Source organism: Pleurodeles waltl, chromosome 4_1 (genome assembly GCF_031143425.1).
Source record: "Pleurodeles waltl isolate 20211129_DDA chromosome 4_1, aPleWal1.hap1.20221129, whole genome shotgun sequence".
Classification (NCBI taxonomy): Eukaryota; Metazoa; Chordata; class Amphibia; order Caudata; family Salamandridae; genus Pleurodeles; species Pleurodeles waltl.
This window is the reverse complement of record NC_090442.1, coordinates 1023040660-1023050354: the sequence shown is the minus strand read 5'-3', so window position 1 is coordinate 1023050354 and position 9695 is coordinate 1023040660. Positions and strand designations below refer to the sequence as shown.

Sequence of the window (9695 nt, the reverse complement as noted above, 5' to 3'; positions counted from 1 at the left end):
CCAGCGTTTCTATAAGTTCGTGCAGGTTGTCTGTGATCCAAGTGAGTGTGGGTGTGATAACACATTGTTCTACTGGAAGGTGGTTATTTCGGTGACCTCTGAGAATCAAAACTGACTTATAGGCTACCTGAGGTAACATCTATGTTCCTGGTGGTTCGTCTGAGAAACTGCATTGTATATCTGGTGAACTTGTAAATAAACCTACACGCAAGTATACTGAGTCTATTCAGAGCTGCAGCCTGAGTTATTCCTCTGTCACCTCACTCTTACACCCCTCTCTCTCTCTCACTCTCTTTCTTTACCTCTCACCTGTACCTTTGTAGCTCCAGCTTTCTCTCCTCAGTTCTTCACATTTCCTAATCGATTTCCTTTCCCACTCTTGACATGTGCTGCTGTATTTTTCTTTTTACTCAGTAATTAATGATATGCAGAGACCTGGGATGCTGTTTTGTTTGGGTGTTCTTAGATGCCAACAGCAATTCAATATTTTGCAACTTTATTGCTTGGCAAAATGGAATCACTGTCACAATGGTGATTGATTTCTCTCTCCAACTAGACTATGGTCCACCTGCCCAATTTGAATGAGGGCGGACCATAGTTTGATGACAGCAGACACTACTACATCTCCGCCGTGGTCAAACTTCTCAGATGGCCCAGAGGAGTAAGGGCTGTCAGAGGTTTGATTATATGTCCATCCACCTAACTTAGATGGGCGGATGTACAGCTGTTTTTAAATGCTCATCACAGCCAGTAATAACCTGGTAGTGATGCGTACCAAAAAGCACTCAATGCCCCCCTCACCATGGGAGGAAACTTTCACGGCAAGATTAGGATTGTTTTTTCCTTTTCAAAAAGACAATCCAGCTTTCGGATTCTCTGTTGGGAAAAAATAATATGTAAGTTTGTCATATGGCTTTGTCATGTTGACAGAGCCATACTGCAAAAATTACAAAGCATTGGCAGGAATTGCCATGACAGTGGTTTCCACCAGTGCTAGATATGTCCACTGGACTGGCAAACACTTCTAAATTTGGCTGTCGGCACCTCTGTCAGGGCGATGAAGTTATTCATTCCATCACCCTGGCAGAGAATGGGTTGACTGCCAACAAAATAAATTGGGTCATTGGTGATGGGATCCTGTAGAAAGGCATCAGCTGCACTGATATGTTTTGCATGACTTTGTACACATGCTGCAGAACTTAATGAGCCCCACCCCCTCCGTTTGAGCTGCAGTGCCTTCAGCTACACCCCTGAGATAGAGAGATAAAAAGAGGCAAGAGAAGGCAGATTAAGACAGATTAAAGAGGAAAAGAGAGAGAGTTAGGAGAAAAGGAGACAGAGAATGGATGGAAAGAGAGGGAGGTAGTGGGGAGGAATGGAGCAGGGCTGGTTTGAACATATTTTCCAGGGCAGCTTTTGATTTGTAGTAGGGGTGGACAGAACTCACGGAGTTTCCCTCTCTGGAATTCCGCTGAGTTACATGAAAAGGTTGAGAGATTTCACAGAGTGCCGCCAAGGGGCAGAAATTGACATGGTGCGCTTCCTGCGCTGATGTTTAGCACTGGGTGCTTCTTCCACAGTAAAAAATCATCTACACCAATCAACTCAATGCCACTCTATTACGCTCTATGCCACTACACTTTGCTGTGTTCCAAATTGTGGTACTCCTCAAATTGGTTTTGCTGCTGCCCGAATAGATTTTCTACTTGAGCGGCAGCTTTCTCATCACGACCAGTTGTAACAACCCACAATGTGAAAATCTCGGTGGATGCCCTCCTAACACTCGAAAATCATGCAATGGGTATGCCGTTTCTTGCTTGCACTTGCCAATGTACTGTTGGCTTGCAGTACCCAAGAAAAAACTTTGCCACACAGCAGTTGGCAGAATTTGGCCAGAAATTAGCACTAGAAGCGTAAGGCAGAGTGGCCAAAAGTCCGCCAACTCCAGCAGTGGAGCATAATTTATCGCTCACCCCTAATTTCTAGTCCAGCCCTGATGCCGGTGGAGGCTCTTAATTGAATACGAACAACATTCATTATATTAAACATGTTTAATGAACGTAAAATACTTGTGCAATTGATTGCTTTGGAAATCTTTCTAACATCAAAAAGCCCCACAAATAATAAGTGGGCAAAAATCAAGCTCAGGTACTCCTCATAAATATTTCTGCCTAAAGAAAGGGATTGCAGTATTATAAAAAGACGAACATGAAGTTTAAAAAACAGAATGCATTCATTGTTAACAAACATATACTACATCGAAAGAGCATTTTTTCATTTGCCTGTAACGTTTGATCCTCTAGATGGATTTGCCCAGAACTTTGCCAACAATGTGCTTAATCGTTTAGGGTTTGGTTTGCAAAGTTTCATCTATATTCCTGCTGTGACAAAAACGTTTAGTCGTGTGAATTTTTTTTATAGCTCTGATATAAATTTTGCTAGTACTTACAGGCCAAACCACTAAACAGATTTACACCAAATTTGACATGAAAGTAGAAAATAAAACTTTACTCAGAAACAGCAGCAAGGATATCTTCACCATGATCAATGATTTCACTGCACCTCTTGCTGCCTCCAACCCCTCACAAGACTTTTACAAAAAGCTCTTGAAATTATTCTGTAACAAAATCACCTTCATATACAGCAACTTCAACTCTCAACAGGACCTCGTTACCATTGCAACTCAACTTCCCATCAAGGCCAATGAAAGAACCCTGACCTCTTGGCGTGCCGTCACCACAGGGAGTTCCATCTGACCCTTACCCTCACCACATCTTCAGAAAACGATACATACTGATCAGCAAAAGACTAACATCCATCCTGGATGCCTCCATTGACTCAGCCACATTCCTGGACACCTGGAAACATGGCACTGTCATGCCACTGCTCAAGAAACCAGCAGTTGACCTAGCCACACTTTCCAACTACAGACACATCTCCCTTCTACCATACTCAGCAGAAGTCCTAGAGAAGCTAATGATCCGATGCCTCACTGACCACCCCAGCAACCACCAGCTACTTCATGCCATGCAGCCAAGATTCAGGCCCAACCACAGTAAAGAAGCAGTACACATTGCTGCCACAGATGACAACCGCATGACCCTTGACAGAGGAGACATGGCAGCCCTCATTTTCTTGCACCTCTCTGCAGCATTTGACATGGTCTCTCACCCCATCCTCATCAGGCACCTAAATAGGAATAGCATCCAAGGACCTGCTCTCTGCTGGATCTGCTTCTTCTTAATGGATATAACATAAGCTGTAAGCCTGGCACTTTATTCCTCTGAAGCCCACAAAGTCATCTGTGGAGTGCCTCAAGATTCATCACTAAGCCCCTCCCTCTTCAACACATACATGATCTCTCTAGCTAATGTCATCCTCACACACAACATCAACATCCTCTCCTATGTAGACGATATACAATTCATACTCTCTCTCTCTTCAACAAGATCACAAACACAAGAAACAAGTTCACTGCCTGCATCTCTGAAGTCACTAACTGGATGAAAGCCAACTGTCTTAAGCTTAACACTGCAAGACAAAATTTCAGGGAACCACACTGGCTCCTGATACACAAACATACTCAAATCAAACTCCTCACACATACACATTCAGGCAAAACACAACTCAGGCCCTGCCTACCTGAACAGTGACATCTACTTCCACTAATTACCCAGACACCTCCGTTCTGCAGGACTCTTATTCGTACATATCCCAGAAAAAGCCAGAACCATATCAGAAGGACAGGCGTTCTCTTCCATCACTCTTAAAGCATGGAAGGACCTCCCATTTCACATAAGATCCTTCTCCTCTTTTCTGAATTCCCCAAGATGCTGAATACCTGGCTTTGCAATTAACCAACCTACTATATGCAGGGCTAGTCACATACATCTGCTCACTGCCAGATATCCTTTTAGGTGATAGAGCACTTTACAGATACACATAACATAACATAACATTACACATGACATTACCAAAGAGTGCACTTGTTGCTTTGGTGTTAAAAATCCTTTGAGTAGTTTTTCAGACATAAGCGTTTTAAAAAGTTCACAGGTGGGCTTTAAAGGCATAGCAGGTCTGTGCGTCTCTCCTTTTTGGAATTCGTAAAAACATTCTCAAATCCAAGAATTAAAAAACTAAAGGGACCCAATTATTTTCTTACAAAACAGAAATACCGGGGCACTCCAAGTAATAAGTCCACAGTGAGCAGAAATCCAGAATCTCTAATTCCTTATATTGAATACATAGAAAACATAAGTGTTCAGAGACAGCCAACACGTGTTGGTCTGGGTAACCTTTATTTTATTCTTAGTGTGTACGCGTGTAATTTGTAAATGTGTATTTACAATTATTTCAGTGTATACACCAAACATCTCCTCATATACGACTGATTTGGTGCCGTTTGGTCTGGTTTACAGACGTCTCTGCCATGAATGTTTTATGAATAAGATGTGCTCCCATTGGGGCTAGCGAGTATACATTATATAGAAAGATAATATACAGATTTTGGGCTGCTTCTGTATATACATGGCTGTATGTTGATTAACAGAAATAATTTACTTGAACTATATATCTATGTTTAGTCTCATCTCTCTCTGTTTTTGCCTGACTATCTATCCCTATTCCTATTATCTTGTTTACATCTATACTGTGCGTGGTTTCATCTATAGCTCGGTGTCTACTTTTGTCACGTTCTCACATTAATGTTAATATGCGGCCTCTCCCGTAGTTGGAATACAAATTATATTTTTTGATCAAGGTCTGTACAGCAACAGCATGTGTTGCACCCGCCTTTATTTAATTTGCAATCTTATTTTCATTTTTAAATTTTTTCCGCGTATAATTGCTTCCATTTTGCACTTCGTTGCCATACTACTTATGTACTACTTTGTTTAATAAGTATTTATTGTATCGCCTAAGATGGCCCCCGTGGTTCCCCGTGGCTCCAGTCACATATCATTCCTGTTTCCAACATAGTCCTTTTTCTATTTTTATTACTCTCATATACGTAGTTTCGTGGCGTGGCGCTGTGTTACTTTGCTTTCACAGCACGCGCACGCCGACATCGGCTTTTTTGACTCTCTAGGGACCAGGAGAGTACATGTAAGGGGCTCTTCCTGTATGCTAGACTTCCCTGTGTCCCGCTTTCATTTGCTTGCACGTTACGAGTATGGTTATATTTGTTTAGGCATTTCACGTGCAATTCTTGGTTGTTTGATACCTTTTTTGAATATAGGAACGCTATTATGCCGTTAATTTCTAATGTCCCCGCAACTGGCATAGTTACTTATTATGGATACCTGTGAGGTACATTTGTATCGTGATTGTCATGACTTTCATTCTATAGCCCTCATGTTAAACAGCTTTCCTGTACCTTTCTCACGGGCCCACACTTTAATTTTTAGGTACATTAATTGCATAGGGGGATCCTCCCGATATTTTTGGGGATTGCCCCATCAGTTCGTAACCTTCGATTGGATCGGTAATAGAATCCTACCTCCTCAGTTTCATTAATTATTTCCTTTTGCGCTTGATAATCTTCCTTTTGTTTCTGCTTCTTATTGATTTTTTTGTTCGGTCAGCGGTGGGTTTCTCTCATGGTGTTTCTTTTCAATAAATTCTTGTCCTATAGGTGATTGGGCTTATCAGGGCCCCCACCACGTACTACACATTAGACTTTCGGATTGCTGGCATATATGGCCTAAACATCATATAGGACCCACGTTTCCTGTGACTAGGAAACCTCATTAATCGATTCAGAAATCAATCCATTCTTATGGTTCGCTTTGGACACGTTCCTGCTTATGTACAAGTTTTGGTATGTTTACATACTATATCCATTTTACTCTCTTGGGCTATTTCATTTTCAAGTATTGTAGGGCTGTTTTCTAGCCTTTTACAAGTATCTTGTTCACGTGCTCACATCTATGGGTGAGATAGTGTTTCTCTGCTACTATGGTTGGGCCTCCGCATGTTTCTACTCACATCACACTAAGTCCTTTGGGCATTTACTATTCTTTCTTCGGTTCCAACACAGAGTTCCTACTCTATTTTTCTTTCCATAAACTAATATATATATATGGTTTTTATTCTAGGTTCTTATCAAAATTTCACGTTTTCTGACTCTGTGAGCGCACTATTTGGGCAATTCTCAGGAGATTTTGGTCTCTTACTCTGCATGAGAGTATCTCAATTTCTAAGTTTTTTTGAGTTCTTTTGAGTTTTTTTGAATTTTTTAATGTCTTCTTAAAGTTTTTCTTGTAATGTTTTCACACGTTTTGGTGTTTTGTGTGCTACTCACCATTTCTGTGATGTATTGTTGTATTTAAAGAAATACTATTTTCCATTGTTTCAGCCTTGAAAAAGTCCTGTTGGACGAAACACGTGTTGGCTGTCTCTGAACACTTATGTTTTCTATGTATTCAACATAAGGAATTAAAGATTCTGGATTTCTGCTCACTGTGGACTTATAACTTGGAGTGCCCTGGTATTTCTGTTTTGAAATTGACTTTACAGCACGGCTCAAAGGAGGCTTTTTCTTTTCTTCTTTGATCTATGCAATTTGAATACCCTTGGTGGTTGGGTATTTCTACCAGGTGGGCACCCTTCTCAGGACTCGCTGTATCCACTTGGACATCGTTCCTTTGTTTCAGATGTGCAATTTATAAGCATCAACCACCTATTTATTAATTTCTATCAATTATTTTCTTACGTGGTCCCTCACAGAACTGTGGCTTCAAAGAAGAGTATGCAGTATGAAGAGAGGTGAATGGCTCCGACAAGAACATTTCAGTGTGTTTTTGTTTTGTAACATCAATCTCCCTTTAACCTTTGCTCTTTCAATAAATGTGTGTGCGTGTTTGTATGTGTGTGTAAAGTAATTATAACTCGCGCCTGCGCCATGCACAGTTTTCTCATCAGCAATTTTACTGCAAATGTTAGAGTGATATTATCCATGCTGTCATCGAAGATGTCATGAGTGATGTAATATCCGGGGTAATTAGCAGTGCATGGTGAGGGCGCGAGTTATAGTTACCTTAGGGCATGAGTTATAGTTACTTGAATAAGCTCTGGTAGTTGAATTTCTATAGTTTTGTGCATGTAAAATCTGAACCTAACTATACTATCCCTGTAACCCTTGGTTTTATAGTGGCACTACCCTTCCCGCCTGCCCTGAACAGTTAGTTTGCTGCCCCATCCACCTCCTCTCTACCCTTTGTTGTCCAAGTCCATGCAACAGCCCCCTCCCTCCTGCCCTGCATGTTCCAATGTGCTGCCACTGCCCTACATTTAGCTTGATGTCCCTGCCTACTCCTCCTGTCCTCCATTGCCCAATTCTATGCCCCATCATTGCCCTCCAGCTTAGCCTCTTTGCTTAGCTTTCTCTCCCTACCCTCCTTCCCTCTGCCCTCCGATGTCTGTATACATGCCCTGCTCAATCCTGTTTGCCCAACATGTTCCATGGACCTGCCATTTCCACACCTATCTACTCTGAGTGTTCTGTTTAGCTGCCACTGCCCCTCACATCTGCCTAGCATTGTCAGATGACTACCGCCTGTCCCTGCCACCTCCACTCTGCCTGTCTGCGTTCCATGCCTCCATCTCCTCCCTCTCGTCCTCTATGGTCCATTTTGCTGCTACTTCCTTCTGCCTTCTGACCGTACACCATTTCCCCTGCCCTCCATGATCCAATGTACCATACCTGCCAACATTTTGAACTTGGTAAGAGGGAGATTTTGAAAAAGAAAACCTGGGGAATGGATTTTCCCCATTGACTTACGTTGAAAAAGAGGAGATTTTAGGCAGGAGACCGATAAAGTAAAGCCCTGTTGGGTTTAAAAATATCAGGAGGCTCCTGCCTGAATCTGGCCTGTTGGCATGTATGGTTGTACTGTCACTGTCCCTTCCTTCTGCCCTCAATGGTCTGTTATTTTGCCACAGACTCTCTTGCCTGTCTTGCATGGTTGGATTGTTGCCCCTGCCCTTCTTTCCCCTTTCTTCCATGGTCTGTTGTGTTACTACTGCCCCCCCTGCCTGCCCAACATGGTCAACTTTTTGCCTCTGCACCTTCCTCTCTGCCTCACTTATCTGAGTCTGTGCCCCTGACATCAGCTTCCCCACAGTGTTCTAATGAACAACTAGATTGCTAACATTCTCTATTTATTACAAAAGTGTGGCACGCCTGACGTCATCTTGATATAATCAAAACTGTAATACCTATAGTATTTTGTTTAGAAATTATAAAAATGAGAGGATCTTATTCCAATAGAAACTATGATCAGTGCTCTAAAAAACTAAAATGAGGACATATTTTCTGAGTTCTCAAATAGGGATAAAGCACTTTTAAATTATTTGCTATCTGTATTTTTTTATCCAGTTGATTACTTGATTTTATGTTAAACGTAGGAGTGAGGATGTGGCCTTATGGCAAGAGCTGCAGACTTTGCAACTTGGGAACCAAGTTCAAGTTTCGGCATCAGCTTTACATCCTGGGGTTCTGGGCAAATCACTTAATCTCCCCATGCCGAAAACCAAAATGAATGTGTCCTTGTGTAATGTAACTGATGCTCATGTAAAGCACTCCAGTATCTTCGGGTCAAGTCTATGCTATATAAAACTGGGGAGTCAAATGGCAGCCTGCTGCTGGTGCTGAAAGTGCATTTTTCAGTTTGCATGTCAGAACATTTTAATAAACTAGAAGAAGATATTTGAGACCTGATGTAGGAACAATTTTAGTACAGTCCCTTATGTCACAGTAATCAACTATACATGACAGTTTATGCATTATGTTAATAAAAGTACTAATAGTTTGATTGTAAAGTGATGCATTAAGAAGTCATGCTACTGTGCATTCACGTTAGACTACTTACTGAAATCCAGGAGGTATGGAGATGAAGGGCCAGATGCAGGTAGGTATCCTTTTGCGAGTTGCAAATTGCGAGTCCCAGCGACTCGCAATTTGCAACTCGCAAAAGGAAATGCAGAAAGGTGTCTCAGACACCTTCTGCGGCTCGCTATGGGGTCGCACCAACCCACTTCATAAATATTTATGAGGTGGGTCGCAGTTTGCGACCTCATAGCGAGTCTAGGCACTCACAGGGATGGTGGCCTGCTGGAGACAGCAGACCACCATGTCCGTGACTGCTTTTAAATAAAGCTTTTTTTTTTTCTCTTTGCAGCCCGTTTTCCTTAAGGGAAAACGAGCTGCAAAAAGAAAAAATACCGAAACCTATTTGTTTCGGTTTTTTTCAGAGTAGGCAGTGGTCCATAGGACCACTGCCTACTCTGAAAAAATATTTTTGTTTGCATTCACAAAGGGGAAGGGGTCCCATGGGGACCCCTTCCCGTTTGCGAATGAGTTACCATCCACTTCAAGTGGATGGTAACTGCGAGTTGATTTCAACTCTACATCGCGATGCGGTCGCAAATAGGAAGGGAATACCCCTTCCTATTTGTGAGTCGGAATCACATTTTGCGAGTCGGTACCGACTCGCAAAATGTGATTCTGCATCGCGTAAGGGCTTTTGGGCCTCGCAAACTGCGTTTTTCGCCGTTTGCGTGGCGCAAAACCCTTCCTACATCTGGCCCCTAATTACATGTTTGATTAATTAATCTGTCATTATGCTATAGTTTTGAGGCTAAACTAATACTCTTCATTGAAACGATATTAGATTTTTGATTATGTGTTTTTAATT

The 9695-nt window shown here is 41.9% G+C and overlaps 1 long non-coding RNA gene across 1 annotated transcript; it reads left to right on the top strand.

The window, feature by feature from the left end:
- The first annotated feature begins 5018 nt into the window (after window positions 1-5018).
- Window positions 5019-8820, top strand: LOC138288374 (uncharacterized). Its single transcript, XR_011202382.1, has 3 exons — window positions 5019-5103; window positions 5633-5818; window positions 6356-8820. It is a non-coding gene; the product is annotated as an uncharacterized lncRNA (long non-coding RNA).
- Window positions 8821-9695: the final 875 nt, after the last annotated feature.